Source organism: Somniosus microcephalus, chromosome 23, assembly GCF_052327205.1.
Source record: "Somniosus microcephalus isolate GS21.2 chromosome 23, FLI_Smic_1.0, whole genome shotgun sequence".
NCBI lineage: Eukaryota > Metazoa > Chordata > Chondrichthyes > Squaliformes > Somniosidae > Somniosus > Somniosus microcephalus.
Genome location: NC_141009.1, coordinates 71,965,308 through 71,987,716, shown reverse-complemented (window position 1 = coordinate 71,987,716; position 22,409 = coordinate 71,965,308). Strand labels below are relative to the sequence as shown.

Genomic DNA, 22,409 nt, shown 5'->3' with positions numbered 1-22,409 from the left:
TTTCCCTGCCCCATGTTCTAGGCCCTGGTCCTCCCCCAGCTTTCCCTGTGAAATAAAACCTCTTCTGATGCCGGTTTTCTTGTACAGATGCATCGGTTCCGGCTCCCTCTGAGGAGAAGTGAAGACACAGAGTGTTGATGACTTTGTCCCTGAAGAGGGATTGGAAAGAGTTTCCTCGAGGATGGGATTCCTCAGAAGGAAAGAATCAGTGCAGCGGGGCAGGAGAGCGACAGGTAGGATTTTCAGGGACATCCACAGCCGGACGCTCACCGTGAAGGAGCGAGTCGGGATCCTTGGGACTGAGCAATACTGGGATCGGGGTTTCGATGTGAACAGCTACCTTTTATCCCACTCTGTCATTTACTATCTTTTCAATGGTAGATAATCTTCAAATATGAAATAATGACAATTACCTCTTGTACACTGCCTGCGATGACAGTGGGATTAGTGCTGTACAGGAGGAGGTGGCACTGTTCGTGGTGAGTGGATTAGCGCTGTATGGCGTGGGTATGGGAGGTGGCACCGTTAGTGGTGAGTGGATTAGTGCTGTACGGGAGGTGGCACTGTTAGTGGTGAGTGGATTAGTGCTGTACGGGAGGTGGGCACCATTAGTGGTGAGTAGACTAGCGCTGTATGGCGTGGGTATGGGAGGTGGCACTGTTCGTGGTGAGTAGACTAGCGCTGTACAGGGTGGGTATGGGAAGTGGCACTGTTCGTGGTGAGTGGATTAGTGCTGTATGGCGTGGGTACGGGAGGTGGCACTGTTAGTGGTGAGTGGATTAGTGCTGTACAGGGTGGGTACGGGAGGTGGCACTGTTCGTGGTGAGTGGATTAGTGCTGTACAGGGTGGGTATGGGAGGTGGCACCGTAGTGGTGAGTGGATTAGTGCTGTACAGGGTGGGTATGGGAGGTGGCACTGTTCGTGGTGAGTCGATTAGTGCTGTACAGGGTGGGTATGGGAGGTGGCACTGTTAGTGGTGAGTGGATTAGTGCTGTACAGGGTGGGTACGGGAGGTGGCACTGTTCGTGGTGAGTGGATTAGTGCTGTACGGGAGGTGGCACCGTTAGTGGTGAGTGGATTAGTGCTGTACGGGAGGTGGCACTGTTAGTGGTGAGTGGATTAGTGCTGTACGGGAGGTGGCACTGTTAGTGGTGAGTGGATTAGTGCTGTACGGGAGGTGGCACCGTTAGTGGTGAGTGGATTAGTGCTGTACAGGGTGGGTACGGGAGGTGGCACCGTTAGTGGTGAGTGGACTAGTGCTGTACAGGGTGGGTACGGGAGGTGGCACTGTTCGTGGTGAGTGGATTAGTGCTGTACGGGAGGTGGCACTGTTAGTGGTGAGTGGATTAGTGCTGTACAGGGTGGGTACGGGAGGTGGCACCGTTAGTGGTGAGTGGATTAGTGCTGTACGGGAGGGTGGCACCGTTAGTGGTGAGTGGATTAGTGCTGTACGGGAGGTGGCACCGTTAGTGGTGAGTGGATTAGTGCTGTACGGGAGGTGGCACTGTTAGTGGTGAGTGGATTAGTGCTGTACGGGAGGTGGCACTGTTAGTGGTGAGTGGATTAGTGCTGTACAGGGTGGGTACGGGAGGTGGCACCGTTAGTGGTGAGTGGATTAGTGCTGTACGGGAGGTGGCACTGTTAGTGGTGAGTGGACTAGTGCTGTACAGGGTGGGTACGGGAGGTGGCACCGTTAGTGGTGAGTGGATTAGTGCTGTACGGGAGGTGGCACCGTTAGTGGTGAGTGGATTAGTGCTGTACAGGGTGGGTACGGGAGGTGGCACCGTTAGTGGTGAGTGGACTAGTGCTGTACAGGGTGGGTACGGGAGGTGGCACTGTTAGTGGTGAGTGGATTAGTGCTGTACGGGAGGTGGCACCGTTAGTGGTGAGTGGACTAGTGCTGTACAGGGTGGGTACGGGAGGTGGCACTGTTAGTGGTGAGTGGATTAGTGCTGTACGGGAGGTGGCACCGTTAGTGGTGAGTGGATTAGTGCTGTACAGGGTGGGTATGGGAGGAGGTGGCACCGTTAGTGGTGAGTGGATTAGTGCTGTACAGGGTGGGTATGGGAGGTGGCACTGTTAGTGGTGAGTGGATTAGTGCTGTACAGGGTGGGTATGGGAGGTGGCACTGTTAGTGGTGAGTGGATTAGTGCTGTACAGGGTGGGTACGGGAGGTGGCACCGTTAGTGGTGAGTGGATTAGTGCTGTACAGGGTGGGTACGGGAGGTGGCACCGTTAGTGGTGAGTGGACTAGTGCTGTATGGCGTGGGTATGGGAGGTGGCACTGTTAATGGTGAGTGGGATTCGTGCTGTACAGCCCGTGATGTCCTAATAAATGATGAAAGCTGTGACCGGTACTCAAAGTGCCTGTGTGTGCGTTGGATGGACTGGCCTGGACTCGGCTGTTTTGCCCGCCTCCCATGGTTGGGTAGCCTACTGCCGCTGACTGGCTCGATGCACACATGAAGGACGGCCTGTGGAGCTGTTCCCCAGTGAGGGAAGGAGAGAGAGGGCCACACCCGAAGCATTGAGCGTTCTTACCCATCACCGATACTGTGTGTTTTCGGTGCTTGTTGCTGTGTGTATGTGAGCAGTGTTACTTGTGTGTGAGCACAATAAACAACTGGCATTTATACGGCACTCTGCTGCCTGGGCCTCCATCTCAATGCCTTATAAGGGGACGGGTCGGCATTGAGCGGGAAGTGAAGTCATTTCGAGGTGAGGGGTGGGAGAACGAAGGGTTTGGAGGGAGAGATTGGAAGGCTTAAGTGGTTTTGGAAGATTGGTCTCCAATGCTGAAGGTGAAGGATTAGAGAGCAAAGCAGTAATTGAAAGAGGAACTGAGAGAAGTGGCTGGGTGATGAGGCGCTGCAGCTGGGAGATGGTGGGCGAGTGGGAGTGAATTCAGGCCGTCCCGAGTCCCGAGTTAGCTGAAGTTTGTGATGGGTGGAGGTAGCATTTGAGAAGCTGATCTTTGAAAGAATCTCCAAAAGGATATAGAAAGGCTAAGTGGGTGGGCAGGAATCTGGCAGGTGGGGTATAATGTAGGAAAATGCGAGGTTATCCACTTTGGTCGGAAAAATAAAGAAGCAAATTATTATTTAAATGAGAGATTACAAAATGCTGAGGTACAGGGGGATCGGGGGGTCCTTGTACATGAATCACAAAAAGTTAGCATGCAGGTACAGCAAGTAATTAGGACGGCAAATGGAGTGTTGGCCTTTATTGCAAAGGGAATGGAGTATAAAAGTAGGGAAGTCCTGTTACAACTGTACAGGGCGCTGGTGAGACCACACCTGGAGTACTGCGTACAGTTGTGGTCTCCTTATTTAAGGAAGGATATACTTGCATTGGAGGCAGTTCAGAGAAGGTTCACGAGGTTGATTCCGGAGATGAAAGGGTTTGACTTATGAGGAAAGGTTGAGCAGGCTGGGCCTATACTCACTGGAGTTTAGAAGAATGAGAGGGGATCTTATTGAAACATATAAGATTCTGAAGGGGTTTGACAGGGTGGATGCTGAGAGGATGTTTCCCCTCGTGGGGGGATCTAGAACTAGGGGCATAGTTTCAGAATAAGGGGGCACCCATTTAAAATGGAAATGAGGAGGAATTTCTTCTCTGGGGGTTGTGAATCTTTGGAATTCTCTTCCCCAGAGAGCTGTGGAGGCGGAGTCAGTGAATATATTTAAGGTGGAGATAGACCGATTGTTGAATGATAATGGAGTCGAGGGTTATGGGGAGCGGGCAGGGAAGTGGAGTTGAGGCCAAGATCAGATCAGCCATGATCTTATTGAATGGCGGAGCAGGCTCGAGGGGCCGAATGACCGACTCCTGCTCCTACGTCTTATGTTCTTATGTTTTGGATGATGAGAGTTTGGAGAACGTGTCAGCAGTTTGGGATGAGGTTGAGAAGTAAGTGGACAGTCGGTCAGCCGGTGGGGGGTGGGAGGGGCTACAGGCAGTGGGCCGGGGGGGTGGCTACAGGCGGTGGGCCGGGGGGGGGGATGTGGGGGGGCTACAGGCGGGAGGGGGATGTGGGGGGGCTACAGGCGGTGGGCCGGGGGGGGGGATGTGGGGGGGCTACAGGCGGTGGGCCGGGGGGGGGGGATGTGGGGGGGCTACAGGCGGGAGGGGGATGTGGGGGGGCTACAGGCGGTGGGCCGGGGTGGGGGGATGTGGGGGGGCTACAGGCGGGAGGGGGATGTGGGGGGGCTACAGGCGGTGGGCCAGGAGTGGGAGTGTGGGGGGGCTACAGGCGGTGGGCCCGGGGGGGGGGGATGTGGGGGGGCTACAGGCGGGAGGGGGATGTGGGGGGGCTGCAGGCGGTGGGCCGGGGGGGGGATGTGGGGGGGCTACAGGCGGGAGGGGGGTGTGGGGGGGCTACAGGCGGTGGGCCGGGGGGGGATGTGGGGGGGCTACAGGCAGTGGGCCGGGGGGGGTGGCTACAGGCGGTGGACTGGGGGGGGGATGTGGGGGGGCTACAGGCGGGAGGGGGGTGTGGGGGGGCTACAGGCGGTGGGCCAGGAGTGGGAGTGTGGGGGGGGCTACAGGCGGTGGGTCGGGGGGGGGGGTGGGGGGGCTACAGGCGGGAGGGGGGTGTGGGGGGGCTACAGGCGGTGGGCCAGGAGTGGGAGTGTGGGGGGGCTACAGGCGGTGGGCTTGGAGTGGGGGGGGGATGTGGGGGCCTACAGATGGTGGACTACAGGCTGTCGTTCGGCGGGGCACAGGTGAGATGATTGCATGGTTACTGTCTGCCGCCACCTTGGGTAGAGCTGAGTGACGGGCTGATGGAGTTTGTTGGCTAGTGGTGCAAGCGGTTTAACAGCCAGGACTCGCCTACTGATCGCTTCTTGCCTCGCTCTACCGCAGTGATGGAGAGAGGAGGGGGAACCCCATGGTAGCAGGTTTCCAGGATGACTTGGAACTCGATGACCAGATGCTGCAGAAGCCTAGCATGCAATCACAGGTTCCCAGTAAAGACATAACCCTGTCCAGTGATGAAGACGAGAGCGCAAAGGTCACCACATGTAAGGATCCGTCAAAAAGGTCAGTGCTTCATAAGTGGTGAACGATTTTCCAGACTGGAGGGAAGTATACAGTTGTCTTCCCCAGGGGTCGGTGTTAGGACCACCGCTCTTTTTGATATATATGAATGATCTAGGCTTTGGTATAGGGGGGCATAATTTCAAAGTTTGCAGATGACATGAAACTCGGAAATATAGTAACAGACTTCAGGAGGATATAGAGAGACTGGTGAAATGGGCAGACACGTGGCAGGTGAAATTTAATGCAGAGAAGTGTGAAGTGATGCATTTTGATAGAAAGAACGAGGACAAGCAATATAAACTAAATGGTTGGGACCGGGGGGTGTACGTACACAAATCTCTGACGGTGGCAGGACAAGTTGAGAAGGCTGTTAAAAAAAAAAAAATCATACAGGATCCATGGTTTTAGTAATCGAGGAAGAGAGTGCAATAGCAAGGAGGTTCTGGTAAACCTTTATAAAACACTGGTTAGACCCCAGCTGGAGTCTGGTGTCCAGTTCTGGGCCCCGCACTTTAGGAAGGATGTCGAGGCCTTGGAGAGGGTGCAGAGGAGATTTACTAGAATGGTACCAGGGCTGAGGGACGTCAGTGATGTGGAGAAGCTGGGGTTGGTATCCTTTAGAGCAGAGGTTAAGGGGAGATTTAATAGAGATGTTCAAAATTATATGAATGGTTTTGATAGAGTAAATAAGGAGAAACCGTTTCCAGTGGCAGGAGGGTCGGTGACCAGAGGACACAGATTTAAGGTGATTGGCGAAAAAAAACAGGTGAGGAGAATTTTTTTATGCAGTGAGTTGTTATGATCTGGAATGCACTGTCTGAAAGGGTGATGGAAGAAGATTCAATAGTAACTTTCTAAAGGGAATTGGATAAATACTTGAAAAGGAGAACTTTGCAGGTCTATGGGGAATGGGTAGGGGAGTGGGACTAATTGGAGAGCTTTTGCAAAGAGCTGGCACGCTGGGCCAAAAGGCCTCCTCCTTTCCTGTATGATTCTATTCTATGAATATTCTTAATTGCGAAATACCGTACAGTGTTACAGGTAAACGAGAGACAACTGGACCGCAATATTCCAACCTCATGATTGCCATAGCAACTACCCACTGTACCCTTTTACCTGCTGAAGGCACTGACTCTTGCTGCGGTGAGGTTCCCCAGGCACACGATGCCCCGGGCGCACGATGCCCCAGGCACGTGTCCATTGCTCAAGTGAGAGGCAAGATGGTGCCTTGGGCTGGCTGTTTGACTGAGGGGACATCACATTCTAGCTCCAACCTGTCCTCGCCCAGTATTCACACACGTACTTTCCACATCAGACAGGCATCAGGAGCGGGACCCCATGGCTGATAGTTCTCTCTCTCTACCCCAAAGATCAGGAGCAGGCTAGGGAGGGGGGAAATATTAGCCATGGGGCTATAAAACTGTGTAAATCAATGGTCCCTTCCAATCGCAGGCTCCCGCCCCAGGATCTACCTGAGTGGTGCGAGTGACACGGTCATTGATTGAGGGAGTGAGCACTGAGATTAGCCGGTCTAACAGCAGAGGCGCTCGTACTGCTTCAACAACCCCATTTGTCTTGACATTGCTTTCCCCTTCCTTTTCAGGGCTTCCAAAAGTTTGTTAAAATCCCAGGACAGAGCTCCAACCAAAGCCTCCAAGCAGGACCCTGGCATCAGCTCACCTGCCCCCATCCAACCAGAGCTGCTCAGCAGCAGAAACACGGCCTCCAGCTGGCCTGGTAACACTCCCCCGACCTCTGCCCCTTCTCTGGCCTCCCCGCTAGCCCCGGCCCCAGCACCACTCCACAAGACTGAAAGCAAAGCTCAGAACAAATCTAAAACACAAGAATACAAGGAGTCATCGGAGAGCGATCTCGAGGGGCCAATTGCCAAGCAGCTGCTGTCCTTTGTCATGGATGACCCCGACTTCGAGAGCGACGATTCTGACAAAAGACCAAAAATTGTACGTTTCAGTTCCGATCTTAACTTTTTAAAACTTCTTTTGTTTCTTGTGTGTGATTATGGACTGGCCATAGTGAGGGGTGCTTGGGAATAAAATAGCATCCATTTCCAGCACCCGCCATTGGCATCGAGCACACTCGGCTCAGGTGTAGAGTGAAGCTCCAGGTGTGTCTCAGATCTAAAGCTCACTCCACTACATCACCGTGACATTTGTCCAGTTTCCCCACCAGTCGTCCTGGGCCCTGTATGAGTGAGAGAACCAATTTAATGCTGAATCAAGGTTGGTTTTATGCTACCAGTCCATTTCCCCCGAACAGCTGCATTGAGACTGCCCTACTTCACAGAGAGTGGACAGGAGCCTCTCATCCCACCAGCCCGAGCTGCTGGTGTGCTGAGAGAGACCAGCATTCTCCGGGTTTTGTTTAATCCCTCACCTTCTGATCATATTCCAGAAGCTGTCAGAAATCTAGAAAGAAAGAACAAACTTGCATTTATGAACCTTTTATATATAATCTATTCTTTACTCACAGTGGTGAGAATGTGGAAGCCACTGCCACAGGGAGTGGTTGAGGCGAAGAGCATAAGAGGAAGCTGGCTAAGCACGAGGGAGAAACGAATAGAAGGATATGCTGCTGGGGTGAGATGAAGAGAGGCAGGAGGAGGCTCGTGTGGAGCATAAACACCAGCACGGACCTGTTGGGCCGAATGGCCTGTCTCTGCTGTACATTCAATGTAATAAAGCACCGTTCACATCCTCAGACATCCCAATGCACTTCACAGCCATTTCATTACTTTTGTTGAAGTGTAGTCACTGTTGTAATGTGGGAAACGCAGCAGGCAATTTGCGTACAGCAAGCTCCCACAAACAGCAATGTGATAATGACCAGATAATCTGTCTTGGTGAAGTTGGTTGAGAGATAAATATTGGCCAGGACACCGGGGAGAACTCCCCTGCTCTTCTTCGAATAGTGGCCATGGGATCTTTTACATCCACCTGAGGGGGCAGACGGGGCCTCGGTTTAATGTCTCATTCGAAAGACGGCACCTCCGACAGTGCAGCACTCCCTCAGTACTGCACTGGGTGTGTCAGCATAAATTGCGTGCTCAAGTCTCTGGAGTGCGGCTTGAAGCCACGGCCTTCTGACTCAGAGGGGAGAGTGCTACCACTGAGCCATGGCTGACACCTAGTATGAAGCGGAGTTTTTGAGTTTTCTGAACCCACACTCCTTTTTCTTTCTCTTCTCCCAACTTCCCTCCCCAGTTAATAACTGTTGACTTGTGATGCTTTTTGCAGGAGGTGTTCCCAGTTCGAGAAGACAGCTCCGAGCTCTCCAACGATGACTTCAGTTCGACAAAGCTCACCATGCCGGTGAAAGCCCAGGCACGGGCCATGAAGCCGGCCAATGACCTGGACTTGTTTGGTTTGGGCATTGATAACAAAAGCCTCGCAGCCCCGGAGAGCAGCGATGAAGGTGACGTCAAGAGATTGTGCTCGAGAAATATTCAGGCTTTATTAATGAGAGGAGTAGGGTTTATCACAAGACATGACCTGGTACCAGAACATTGATCAACACATCCCTCTGGAGTTCACCAGTGTTAGATTGGGTGTAGGGCACTGGTTTATCATGGCATGGTCAAGTTCCTTCTTTATTGCATTGCAATTTTCCTGGTATTTTGAGGATCACATTCAGTAATTCCCTCTATTTCTCCATGAAAACTGCAAATGATGACCTTGATTTCCTGTATTCTCAGTGTAAATGTGTATGGACCTTGGTTATATTTATAGGGGAATTTGGGGAATGGCGAGGGAGCACTCTGAATTTATTTCATACACTTGTATCTCCTGTATAAACCTCCTCATACCCTTCTATCGAGCTCCCTCTGTCAGTGCTGTCGCGCACTGTGGTCAAGGTTAGGATTCTGTATTGTCACACGTGATGTGAAACCAGTCACATGGGCCTCTCATGGACCGCTCATTGGCTGGCTCCAAAGCACCGTAGGCCTAGCAACCAATAACTTGCCTGCCCTCATGATCACCAAATACACTCTTTGGACTTATTAAAAAAAAGTCTACACTGATGCCAGGAACGTTTTCTTAATAATACCCGTCAAAGGTGAGAGTGGGAGCGAGGTTTGAAGGCAGTGGCTGTTGGCACCAAGTTTGCTAGGGTACTTCCCCCTATGATGGCCCACTTTTCAAGTACGTTAGAGGTGGAATGAATGAAGAATTCCCGTTACTCTCATTGACCAATCACAGCTCGAGTTCGCACCTTCTACTATCACTACGGTAACAGGTTTAACCCCTGACCTAAGATATCCGCAGACAGGTGGAGATAGTGCATCGGCAATCTGGTCCCGAGACTGAACTGGAGAAAAATCTCAGTGACAGCATATCAAGAGTCATAGGTGCCTGATTTCAGAGAGCACTTGCCCTAGTGTTACCATCACTGGACCACAGTGGGTCTGTCTGGAGACCCCGGGCTGAGGGTCTGTCTGGAGACCCCGGGCTGAGGGTCTGTCTGGAGACCCTGGGCTGAGGGTCTGTCTGGTCTGGAGACCCCGGGACTGTGATCAGTGACTGGATCTCTGGAGGAACATGGCTCAAATTGCCCCGAGCTCCAAGAACAAGGAGTCCAGCGCAAGCCTGCGAATGGCATCTGGACCCATTTTTATGGTCTGAGATGCCAAGCACTTGGATCTGACACTGCTGCAACAAAACCTTTCTTTGAGTAGATGACAGGCCTAGTAGATAGGGGAGAGACCGTGGATATTATCTCCTGGGTTTCAGGAAGGCATTTGTCCCATATAATCCCCTTCACCCATCACCTCTCTAGAGAAAGATATTCAGTTATTGGAGGGGGTACAGAGAAGGATATTCAGTTATTGGGGTACAAGAAGGATATTCAGTTATTGGGGTACAGAGAAGGATATTCAGTTATTGGGGTACAGAGAAGGATATTCAGTTATTGGGATACAGAGAAGGAGATTCAGTTATTGGGGTACAGAGAAGGATATTCAGTTATTGGGGTACAAGAAGGATATTCAGTTATTGGGGTACAGAGAAGGATATTCAGTTATTGGGATACAGAGAAGGATATTCAATTATTAGGGTACAGAGAAGGATATTCAGTTATTGGGGTACAGAGAAGGATATTCAGTTATTGGGGTACAGAGAAGGATATTCAGTTATTGGGGTACAGAGAAGGATATTCAGTTATTGGGGTACAGAGAAGGATATTCAGTTATTGGGGTACAGAGAAGGATATTCAGTTATTGGGGTACAGAGAAGGATATTCAGTTACTACCTTCTGAATGACTTTGATATAAGTTAACAGAGTGAGGAGGTTCTCTGATGAGGAAGAAGTTAGAATATTTACCGCAGAAAAGGTCTTCCTCTTTTTTTTCCGAATATAGCTTAAACTCAACAAGCAAAGCCCAGACCCTGTTCCTTTTCTGACCTGCTACATCCTGGGAGTCATTGTTACTTGGGTATGTTCAGTGTTTTGTTCAGCACAGGATCTTTGCACCTTTTCCAGTTAGGAACTATAGGATGGTTCAGACAAGATATAGGAAGTTGATGCTACGAAGGAGGTGCTAAACCTCTGAAGAAGTTTGAAGAGTAGTATTTAGTGCGTTCGTGTTGTAAGCTGCTGCTGTGTACAGCCACTAAAAGCTCTATACTGTCTGAAAATGGGTGTTAATAACTGGGCACCTGTCAATGAGGGGATCCCGGAGGGAAGTTGGAAGCATTGAGCTATGATGTCTCCAGTCTGATTGGGATCAGCAGATTGGCTTTCAAAATGGTGCCAGTTGAGTCTTCGTGTTCATCCAACAACAAAATGGAGCCAGATCCGCGGTCCGTCTCCTGCTGTGGTGGGTGTGGAAGTGGCAGGCAGTGGAAGGACTAAGGGAGTAAGGACTGTACTATTCCGGGACACTGTGTGCATGGTCTATGAGTGAATGGTTGCTCAGTTTGCAGATGAAGTGTTAGTATTGCACTGACACTGCCCAATAGCTATACTTAGAAACACAATCGCTGTAGTAGAGCAATCAATATTCCGACTGGGTGGACACGAGCACAGAGCTGTGGGAGTTGGTTATTGAGGTGGCGACCAACTGAACTCTTTCTGCTTTCCAGTATTCTCCCCTTATCCATCCGTTACCGAAGGCAACTCGAGCAAGGATTTGGTTCCACAGATACCGTGAGCCCCTCTTGTATCTCTGATTGTAGCAACCTGATCTCAGCCACATGATGCAGCCGGAGTGTTAGGAGTTCAGGTCTGCGTAGACCCCTTCTGGGCTCAGTGAAGTCACTCACTCCGGTGAGTGCTCTGTGTGTCTTGTGTTTAGGACAGTTGACTCTCCCTGCCCCATGTCTACTTGTACAATAGTGTGACCCAGAGACTTAACAATAGTATCTCTTGTGGTCTGGACTGGATATTGGTGGCTTTCCCACTTCTACTTCAGTCTCTCCGCAGGTGAGCCGAGCTCAGACTTGGTGAGGTGAGGCTAGATACGAATCGATGAGCTGGTCTTATTTCACAGGAAAACAGAACGGCCGCTGTCACCGCAGGCGCTTCCTTCACTTTGTGCTCTTTGCATAATGATACAAGACCCGGCGGCCCAGACCGTAAACAGGATGGCCTCGAATCAACCTCCGCAATTTCTAAACAACAGAAAACGCTGGAAAACTCAGCAGGCCAGGCAACATCCGTGGAGAGAGAAACAGAGTCGACGTTTCAGGTCAAAACCCTTCTTCAGAACTGAGAAAAAAGCAGGAAATGAAACAGATTAAAAGGCAAGTTTGGGGGCTGGGAAATGGGGGAGGGGATGAAAGAACAAAAGGGAAGGTCTGGGGGGGGAGGGGTGAGGAGACATTGAGAGATATTCAAAGCGAGACGCGATGGCAATAGGACAGGTAAAGAGACAAAGGATGGCTCGAGATGAAGTGTGAGATGCGCTGGCAGAGTGAGAGACAGCTGCCATGTGGGAGAGAGAGAAAGGAAAAGGCACAAACCAAAGGTGTGGATAAAAAATATATAAAAATATAATAGGGGCCGAGGTTATGATCTGAAATTGTTGAACTCGATATTGAGTCCGGAAGACTGTAAAGTGCCTAATCGGAAGATGAGGTGCTGTTCCTCGAGTTTACGCTGAGCTTCCGTGGAACAATGCAAGAGGCCAAGGATGGTGAGGTCAGAGTGGGAGTGGAGCGGAGAATTAAAGTGACAGGCGACCGGAAGCTCGGGGTCACCCTTACGGACTGAACGGAGGTGTTCCGCAAAGTGGTCACCCAATCTGCATTTGGTCTCCCCAATGTAGAGGAGACCGCATCGCAAGCAGCGAATACAGTATACTAAATTGCAAGAAGTACAAGTGAATCACTGTTTCACCTGGAAGGGGTGTTTGGGGCCCTGGGCAGTGGGAAGGGGGGAGGTAAAAGGGCATGTGTTGCATCTCCTGCGCTTGCACGGGAAGGTGCCGGGCGAAGGGAAAGGGGTGCTGGGGGTGATAGAGGAGTGGACTAGGGTGTCTCGGAGGGAGCGGTCCCTGCAGAATGCTGAAAGGGGAGGGGAGGAGAAGATGCGTTTGGTGGTGGGATCACGTTGGAGGTGGCGGAAATGGCAGAGGATGATCTGTTGAATGTGGAGGCTAGTGGGGTGAAAGGTGAGGACAAGGGGAACTCTATCGTGGTTCCGGGAGGGAGGGGCAGGGGTGAGGGCAGAAGTGCGGGTATGGAAGGTGGCATCGTCGGAGCAGATGCGGCGGAGACGGTGAAACTGGGAGAATGGAATAGAGTCCTTACAGGATGCGGGGTGGGAGGAAGTGTAGTCCAGGTAGCTGTGGGAGTCAGTGGGCTTGTAGTGAATGTTTGTCAATAACCTATCCCCAGAGATGGAGACGGAGAAGTCGAGGAAGGGAAGGGAAGAGTCAGAGATGGACCATGTGAAGGTGAGGGAAGGGTGGAAATGTGAGGCAAAGTGAATGAAATTGTCTAGTTCAGGGCGAGAGCAGGAAACGGCACCGATACAGTCATCAATGTACTGGAAAAAGAGGTCAGGGAGGGGACCCGAGTAGGACTGGAACAAAGATTGTTCCACATATCCCATGAACAGGCAGGCATAGCTAGGACCCATGCGGGTACCCATAGCAACACCTTTGATTTGGAGGAAATGAGTGGAGTTAAAGGAGAAGTTGTTCAATGTGAGAACAAGTTCAGCCAGGCGGAGGAGGGTGGTGGTGGATGGGGACTAGTTGGGCCTCTGTTCAAGGAAGAAGCGGAGCGCCCTCAGGCCATCCTGGTGGGGGATGGAGGTGTAGCGGGATTGCACGTCCATGGTGAAAAGGAAGCGGTTGGGGCCAGGAAACTGGAAACTGTTAAAGTGGCGGAGGGCGTCCGAAGAGTCGCGGATGTAGGTGGGAAGAGACTGGACAAGGGGAGAAAAAAGAGTCGAGATAGGAAGAGATAAGTTCCGTGGGGCAAGAACAGTCTGAAACGATGGGTCTACCAGGGCAGTCCTGTTTGTGGATCTTAGGAAGGAGGTAGACGCGGGCTGTGAGGTTGGTGGCCATGGGGGGAAGATCTCCAGAGGAGATGAGGTCAGTGACAGTCTTGTAAACGGTGGCTTGATGTTCGGTAGTGGGGTCATGGTCCAGGTGGAGGTAGGAGGAGGTGTCGGAGAGTTGGCGTTCAGCTTCCGCTAGGTAGAGGTCGGTTCGCCAAACAACAACAGCACCACCCTTGTCAGCAGCTTTAATAATGTCGGGGTTGGATCTGAGAGAATGGAGTGCTGCAGGTTCAGAGGGAGGTAGGTTGGAGTGAGTGAGGGGAGCAGAGAAATGGAGACGGCCGATGTCACGGCGGCAGTTTGCAATGAAAAGATCTAGAGAGGGTAAGAGGCCAGGGGGAGGGTCCAGGTAGAACGAGAATTCTGAAAGCGGGAGAAAGGGTCAGCCGTGCGGGGGGAGACTCCTGGCCAAAGAAGTGGGCACGGAGACGAAGGCGGTGGAAAAAGAGCTCAACATCGTGCCGAGCTCGAAATTCATTGAGGTGGGGGCGTAAGGGGATGAAGCTCAGGCCTTTGCTGAGGACTGATTGTTCGGGGTCAGAGAGGGGAAGGTTAGAGGGGATGGTGAAAACACGGCAGGGGGTGAGATTGGGAAAAGGGGGGTCAGAGGAAAGTGAAGAGGAAGAAGGTTCCGGAGGGGCGTTGGTGTTCAAGAGTTGATGAAGCTTGCGATCCTTGACATCGGAAAGGAAGAAAAAAAGTTTTTTGTTGAAGCGTCGGATGAGTCGAAGGACGAAATGGAACTGTGGACCCGGACAGCTTTGAGATAGAGTGCGCCGGTGTTGCTGAAGAGAGAGGTCGAGTGTGTTCATGTGGCGCCGCATGGCGTTGAGCGTGGATCTCAGGATGCGGCGAGAGCAGTAGTTCGAGGAACGATGAATATCTTGGAGATATTTGTAATCCTGGGTGGATCCGAAGCACGAATGGTGGGAGTTGAGTTGGAATTTCCACAATTTCTAACCTCTTCCTCACAGCTTTCCCTTTAACAAACCTAAAAGCCCTCGCAGCCTTCCTGTTCAAAAACCTAGTCCCCTGTGCCATTTTCCCTCCTGTCTGTTCACAGATAGACCAGGATCAAAGACCTTTCTAACACAATAGGTGTGAAGTGTTTTCCAATCACCCAAAGAAGCTAAGGAATTGGTTATTGCTGAATCTCTGAAGAAAACAACTTCCATTTAGCAGATTAGCCACTTTTCACCCAGGTTCCTCCTTCAAATCCTGAAAATGGGATTTGTTTAAAAAAAAAATCCTTTCTGTGTGAAAATGGTTAAAAATTCCTGAAACGTGACCAGGACCCACAGGCAGGACTCACTGCTGACTGAACTGTGGTTCTCTTTACAGAAAAAGCAAACAAGGGTTCCTCGAAAGAGAAGAAGAAAAAGAAGAAAAAAGCGAGAGAGGTAAATGTTTTTTTCAAACTAATACACAATCCTCGTAACTTTAAATGTTTTGGTGGCAGGCATCCAAAAACACAGGCTAGATGTTGAGGAGTAGGGGAGGGAGAAAGGTGGGATTGGGGATCAGCAGCTGTGGCTCAGTGACCGGGCACTCGCCCCAGAGTCAGAAGGTTGTGGATTTGAGCCAATAAGCCAGGCTGACACTCCAGTGCAGTGCTGAGGGAGCGCTGCACTGTCGGAGGGGCAGTACTGAGGGAAAACAGCACTGTTGCAGGGGCAGTACTGAGGGAGTGCTGCACTGTCGGAGGGGCAGTACTGAGGGAGAGCCGCACTGTCGGAGGGGCAGTACTGAGGGAGGGCTGCGCTGTCATGTGGCAGTACTGAGGGAGCACTGTCGCGGGGCAGTACTGAGGGAGTGATGCACTGTCAATGGGGCAGTACTGAGGGAGAGCCGCACTGTCGGAGGGGCAGTATTGAGGGAGCACTGCACTGTTGGTGGGGCAGTACTGAGGGAGCGCTGCACTGTCGGAGGGGCAGTATTGAGGGAGCACTGCACTGTTGGTGGGGCAGTACTGAGGGTGCACTGCACTGTTGCAGGGGCCGTACTGAGGGTGCACTGCACTGTCGGAGGGGCAGTACAGAGGGAGCACTGCACCGTCGGAGGGGCAGTACTGAGGGAGCGCTGCAGTGTCGGAGGGGCAGTACTGAGGGTGCACTGTCGCGGGGCATTACTGAGGGAGTGCCGCACTGTCGCGGGGCATTACTGAGGGAGTGCCGCACTGTCGGAGGGGCAGTACTGAGGGAGCATTGCACTGTCGGAGGGGCAGTACTGAGGGAGCACTGCACTGTCGGAGGGGCAGTACTGAGGGAGGGCTGCACTGTCGGAGGGGCAGTACTGAGGGAGCGCCGCACTGTCGGAGGGGCAGTACTGGGGAAGGGCTGCACTGTCGGAGGGCCACTACTGAGGGAGCTTCCGCTGCACTGTCGGAGGGGCTGTACTGAGGGAGCGCCGCACTGTCGGAGGGGCAGTACTGGGGAAGGGCTGCACTGTCGGAGGGGCACTACTGAGGGAGCGCTGCACTGTCGGAGGGGCAGTACTGAGGGAGCGCTGCACTGTCGGAGGGGCAGTACTGAGGGAGCGCTGCACTTTTGGAGGGTCAGTACTGAGGGAGCACAGCACTGTTCCAGGGGCAGTACTGAGGGAGTGCTGCACTGTCAGAGGGGCAGTACTGAGGGTGCACTGTCGCGGGGCATTACTGAGGGAGTGCCGCACTGTCGGAGGGGCAGTACTGAGGAGCATTGCACTGTCGGAGGGGCAGTACTGAGGGAGCACTGCACTGTCGGAGGGGCAATACTGAGGGCGCGCCACACTGTCGGAGGGGCAGTACTGGGGAAGGGCTGCACTGTCGGAGGGGCACTACTGAGGGAGCGCTGCACTGTGGGAGAGGCAGTACTGGGGAAGGGCTGCACTGTCGGAGGGGCAGTACTGAGGGAGCACTGCACTGTCGGAGGGGCAGTACTGAGGGAGAGCTGTACTGTCTGAGGGGCAGTACTGAGGGAGAGCTGTATTGTCGGAGGGGCAGTACTGAGGGAGCACTGCACTGTCGGAGGGGCAGTACTGAGGGAGTGCTGCACTGTCGGAGGGGCAGTACTGAGGGAGTGCTGCACTGTCGGAGGGGCAGTACTGAGGGAGCACTGCACTGTCGGAGGGGCAGTACTGAGGGAGCACCTCACTGTCGGAGGGGCAGTACTGAGGGAGAGCTGTACTGTCGGAGGGGCAGTACTGAGGGAGTGCTGCACTGTCGGAGGGGCAGTACTGAGGGAGTGCTGCACTGTCGGAGGGGCAGTACTGAGGGAGTGCTGCACTGTTGGAGGGGCAGTACCGAGGGTGCGCTGCACTGTCGGAAATGCCGTCTTTCAGATGGGACCTTAAACCGAGGCCCTGTTCAAGTGGACGTAAAAGATCCCAGTACACTATTTCGAAGGAGTTCTCCCCAGTGTCCTGGCCAACATTTGTCCCTGAACCAACACCACTTAAAACAGCTTATGTACTCATTGATCCCATTGCTGTTTGTGGGATCTTGCTGTTTGCAAATTGCTGCGTTTTCTACATTACAACAGGCCCACAGTTCAACGGCCGGCGCACAAGGTAAGTGCAGTTCGGGGGCTTGCACCCGCGGGAAGCCCCCGACCCGAATTTCTGGGCCAATATCTCTCTGTTTTGATGGTGCTTTTGTTAATGAAGAAAGACATGTATTTCTAGAGTGCCTTTCAGTACCTCCCGAAGCGCTTTACAGCCAATGAAGTACTTTTGACGTGTCGTGATGTAGGGAACACGGCAACCTAATGTTGGGAAGAGATAGCAGTGGGTTTGAGTTTATGAAAATGCTGAAAGTATTGAGTAACTTTTCCAATAGCCTCGCCTGGGGGATTGCAGTGCTGCGAACTGAGAGCATTTGTGTACAGTGTGCTTTACGATTTCAGGAGGACGAGAAATCAGAAAAAAAGAGGCACAAGCCGAGGAAGGGTAAAGAGAAGGAGAAAGAAGCAACAGCAGAGGAGAGGCAGAAAAAGGAGAAGGAAACGGCAGCCGAGGAGAAGAGGAAGAAGAAGGCGAAGACCAAGGACAAGGCTGAGGAGGACATGGACGATTTGGAGAAGTTTCTGATTGGCAGCGGTGATAGTCATGTTGTGAGGAGCAGGGGTGGTGGAGACTATGAGGAGCTATAGACTCGTCGTGAGTTCTGCTGTGTGGTCTTGGTGTTACTACCCTGGTCTTTCTACACTTTAAAAATCCCTCTAACATTGGCGCAAAGCATGTGCCTGGGCTTGGTGGCAGAAGGTGTTTGTGCCGAGCTCTGGTTATTCCACTCAACTCCCATCACAGGTTGTTTTTGTAAGTTTTTAACTATTTGTAGGGAAGGTTGTGTTGAAGGTGTATCGCTGTGGGGCGGGGCTCGGTTCCACGTGTCTGGCCTGACCAAGCGGTTTCAGCTTTGGCCGAGCGATCAATGGCTCACCAGCTGAGCGAGCCCTCGTGGTAACTTCGTTCTCATTTTATGCCAGTCTCTCAAGAAATGGGCGGGTTCTTCAAAATCGAAATGGGAGATTTTAGCCTTTAGTAAAGCTTATCCTCAGCAGGATCTGTGGCATTGGAATCAAATCTGGTTTCAGGATCTCCGAGCAGGTGCAGACTTGAGGCCTCTCTGCTCTCTGAAACCCAATGCTCCTGTTCTCTGTTTGTTTGAGGGCTTGTGCCCAGGTAAAAACAGCTCAGTCCAACCGCCCGCTCCACCCCCCCACCCCCCACCAAAGCGGAAGCTTCCCTCAGTGGCATAGCACAGAACTGAAGACCCTCCTCTACCTTTGGATAGCTGACGTTAAACTCACAGGCACCCCCATTTTGGAGGCCTGTGATTTAAGGATCCTCTTTATAAAAAAAAAAAAAAAAAATTGTCGCTCTTCCCGCCCCCATTTTCTAAGTTAATCTTCCCTCGCCCTTTGTGATGCCCTGATCCTTAAACCACTTCACCACCAGAGGTTTGGGTGTTCTGCCCCCCCATAGCCAGCTCTCAAGCTGCCGGGAGCCACAGCACTGCGGCGTTCACTGACGGACTCACGCCCTCGCTGGGGCACCTGACATTGGCATTAGCCAAGATTGGGAATGAGTGGAGTCCCACAGCTTGCCGAGCCCTGTCTCTCAGGACGTCCCAGTGTGTGGACCCGCCTTCCATTCCCATCCTCACGGTTTGGAAGAGCCACAGAAATGGCTCAGTGTGACTTGGAATTGACTTAAGTGAATAAACAGGTGTAATTAAGGCAGCCAGCAGCTTCAAATAAAAATGAAACGGTTAGTATGTAATTGTTGGGTGAAGAGCTTTTAATGGCTAACAAGGTAACAACAGAATATTAACCAATTAACTCGCTGAACTAACACTAGTCCTGTGCATTTTCCCAATCCTGACTAGGTGCAGGTTGAGACGATGTTGTTAGTTGAAGGTTCATTCGAGCTCATGCAGGTGACACGAAAGTCTTTGGTGCGAAATGGACGGCACAAATAAAGCAGCCAGGAGCCCGAAGCAAACCGGTGGAGGTAGCTCCGGCCTAAATCAGCAATCGAACCCAGCCGTGCTGGCCTGCTGTTGTGGGCTAGTCCTCTCGAGGCACTCTCTGCATCCCAGATTGTGCTGTCCCAGAGTTGTCAGTAAGTCGGGCAGATGCCCATTCCAGCTCTCCGCTCCTGGTACAAGACACAGAGTTCCCGAAACCCTCATTCTCTTCAGTTGTTGCTCTCAGGCACCATTTGATTTTAATCAATCACGTGCCAGGTTACAACAAACTGTAAATCTCTCCAGAGACATGACCCTCACTGCACTCTGCATTTAGGAAGTCTTTCATTGCGTGCTGCGCTGGTGCAATCTTGCTGCGCTGGTGCAATCTTGCTGTGCTGGTGCAATCTAGCTGCGTGCTGCGCGGGTGCAGTCTCGCTGCGTGCTGCGCTGGTGCAGTTGTGCTGGTGCAGTCTCGCGTGCTGCGCTGGTGCAGTCTCGCTGCGCTGGTGCAGCCTCACTGCGTGCTGCGCTGGTGCAGCCTCACTGCGTGCTGCGCTGGTGCAGCCTCACTGCGTGCTGCGCTGGTGCAGTCTTTCTGCAAACTGATTTTACTGTCACTAGTTTGTGGATGTTCTAGCTGGTTTGTGCACACTTGCTTGTTTGTACGCTATCATTAGTTTAGCGCTCTTATGGTGCGTTCTCTCTCTCTCGCGTGGTTTACATTCTCTCGCGTGGTTTACGTTCTCTCGCGTGGTTTACATTCTCTGGCGTTACTTTGTGTTCTCTCTGCCGCGTTGACTGTACACCTCGGGTAGCTGCACTATCTGGTGTCCTGAGAGCAGTAGGTGGGAAGGATGTCAAACAGCAACTTTAAACCAAATTAGGACTTTGACCTTTTGTTTGACAGATACCTGGAAGTTTGCCTCCTGCTCAAACTCAGCTTCAGTAGTGAAGGTGCCCCTGTCTATCTATCATGTCATTCAGAACTGGACTGAGGGAATCGCACTCTTCAATTTGTGGGTTCCTTCCCCTTTTTAGATTGGAGAGGTTTCTTGGACAGGAATTATTCTGATGGATCGCAATATTATTGTACACTGAGATTATAATAAATTGATTGGTATCGATGGTATTCTTTCCAATTTCTAAGTTTTGATCGCCAAGTGGAAGTGGGTGTGGGGATGTGTCCCGGGTGTGGAAGGTTTCAGTGTGTTGGCACCATTCTCTCATAGTACCTCACCCCGTGCTGCAAGGATCTAAACCTTTCAAAGTTTTGACACCTCAAAATATTAACAGTTTTATATTGCGCCCCTGCTCTGAGTTGCCGACCTTGTTAGCTGCTTGAGGTGGTGCAGAACGAGCGAGTGTGCACGGTCACCCCTCGAGGGAACCACCACGAGCCGTGTCAGGGAGGCAGAGTAACACAGTCATTCTTCGACTTCTTCCCCTGGGTGACCCGGCCCACTCGGGCAGTCTCAGTCCAGGGGAACTGGATCCCAAACAGCAGCTGAGACACCATCTCGTGCTCTCCTCTCCTGCTCTGAGGTATCTAAACAGCTACTCCTCGCAGCCTTGTCTCTCATTGACCTGAGCTGTGAAGCCCGAGAAGGTTGGAGCTTTCACTCCCAGTTTAGAACCTCTCCAAGACCCTATCTTAGAACTGGATCTACTCTCTCTCTCTCTCGAGTGGTTTTGCAAACAACATTATGCCACGCGTGCCTGATTTGCTGCTGAGACTTTAGAAGGGGAGTGAGGCGAGGGGAGGGGCCCAGCTCCTGCTGAGAGAGTTCGGACTGCCATTCCGAGGGTCTGGGGCTGGGCTCAAATCCCCACTCCCGTAGAGCAGCCTTCACCTGATGAGTGAGGTGGAGGGAGAAGCAGTGCAGACCCATTCTCAGTCAGTCTGCACCGGCCTCGCCAGTGGCTGCAGTCCTGAAGAGGTGGAGGAGGGAAGGCCCTGGAGAGGTGCGGTAGAGTTGGACCCCAGATGTTGGATCGCACTGACATCCTCTCTGAAGTGCAGCTTACCCAGAGGATGTGTGATGATGTCTCACTGCTGCCGAGGGTTCAGACGGTGAACTATTATGAGGTGTGATAGGGAAGGTTTCTGCTGTAAGGTTGATAAGTGCTGACTGCAATATTGCTTTAGGATTTGAGCTTGAGGTTAGAGAGCAAGCTATTTTATAGAATCTCACAGCACAGGAGGAGGCCATTCAGCCCATCGTGCCTGTGCCGGCTCTTTGAAAGAGCTCTCCAATTAGTCCCCTTCTCTTTCCCACAGCCCTGCAATTGTTTCCTTTTCAAGTATTTATCCAAATCCCTTTTGAAAGTTACTATTGAATTTGCTTCCACCGCCCTTTCTGAAACACATTCCCGATCACAACAACTCGCCCCATAAAGATTTTCTCCTCCTCTCCCCTCTGGTTCTTTTGCCAATGATCTTAAATCCGTGTCCTCTGGCTACCAACCCTCCTGCCAGTGGAAACAGTTTCCCCTTACTTCCTCTATCAAAACCCCGCATTGTAGATAGAGAGAAACTATTTCCTCGAGTGGGGAGTCCAGAACAAGGAAGCACAATCTTAAAATTAGAGCTAAGCTGTTCAGGGGTGAAATCAGGAAGCACTTTTTCACATAAAGGAAATGTGGAACTCACTCTCTCTTCCCCCGACAGGCTGTGGACGCTGAGGGTCAGTTGATGCTTTCCAGACTCCGATTAATACATTTTTGTTGGGTAAGAGTATCAAGGAATCTGGATCAAAGATGGGTAAATGAAGTTGAGCCATGATCTCATTGAATGGCGGAGCAGGCTCGAGGGGCCGAATGGCCTCCTCCAGCACCTAATGTTTGGGGATTCTGTGTACTAGATGTTCCTGGATCAGATGCCCATTTCCAACTTGGAGAGATGGTTGGTGTTGCTCATTTACTGACACTAATTCCTGCGGATCGGGGAGGCTGCCTTCGGCCAGTTAGAGCTCTCCCCAGCTCGAAGAGATGTTACTTCATCGAATCTCCTCCTGCTGGTTGACACCTTTGGGAATATGGCCGGTCACGGAAGGGCTGTGTGGTCTGAGCCCTCCCCCTGCACTCTGTATGTAAACTTATCTTCAATTATGTTTCTCCAATAAAGGCAAAAAAGTTATTTTCTTGCTTAAAAGGCTGGCCTGATGAGTATTCTTGAGTACTTGGTCCGTTTTATTCATGTCCTTTAGGGCTTCCCCCTGTGAGGGGCTTCCCCCTGAGAGGGGCTTGCTGCCATTGGGCCTCTCCTGGAGTCCCACTTCTCTCTCCCGCCCCTCGGTGATCGATGGCACCTTTCTGAGAATCTGGGGTGTTCTGATGCCCGCTGGCTGCCTTTAACGATACAGGTTCATTATGTACATTTGGACC

General features: G+C 51.9%; 1 pseudogene across 1 annotated transcript; it reads left to right on the top strand.

The window, feature by feature from the left end:
* The first annotated feature begins 115 nt into the window (after positions 1–115).
* LOC147101951 (rab-like protein 6) lies at positions 116–20,147 on the top strand (annotated as a pseudogene). Its single transcript, XR_015073319.1, has 6 exons — positions 116–233; positions 4,871–5,047; positions 6,651–7,008; positions 8,302–8,479; positions 14,918–14,976; positions 17,458–20,147. The product of XR_015073319.1 is annotated as a rab-like protein 6 (transcript).
* Positions 20,148–22,409: the final 2,262 nt, after the last annotated feature.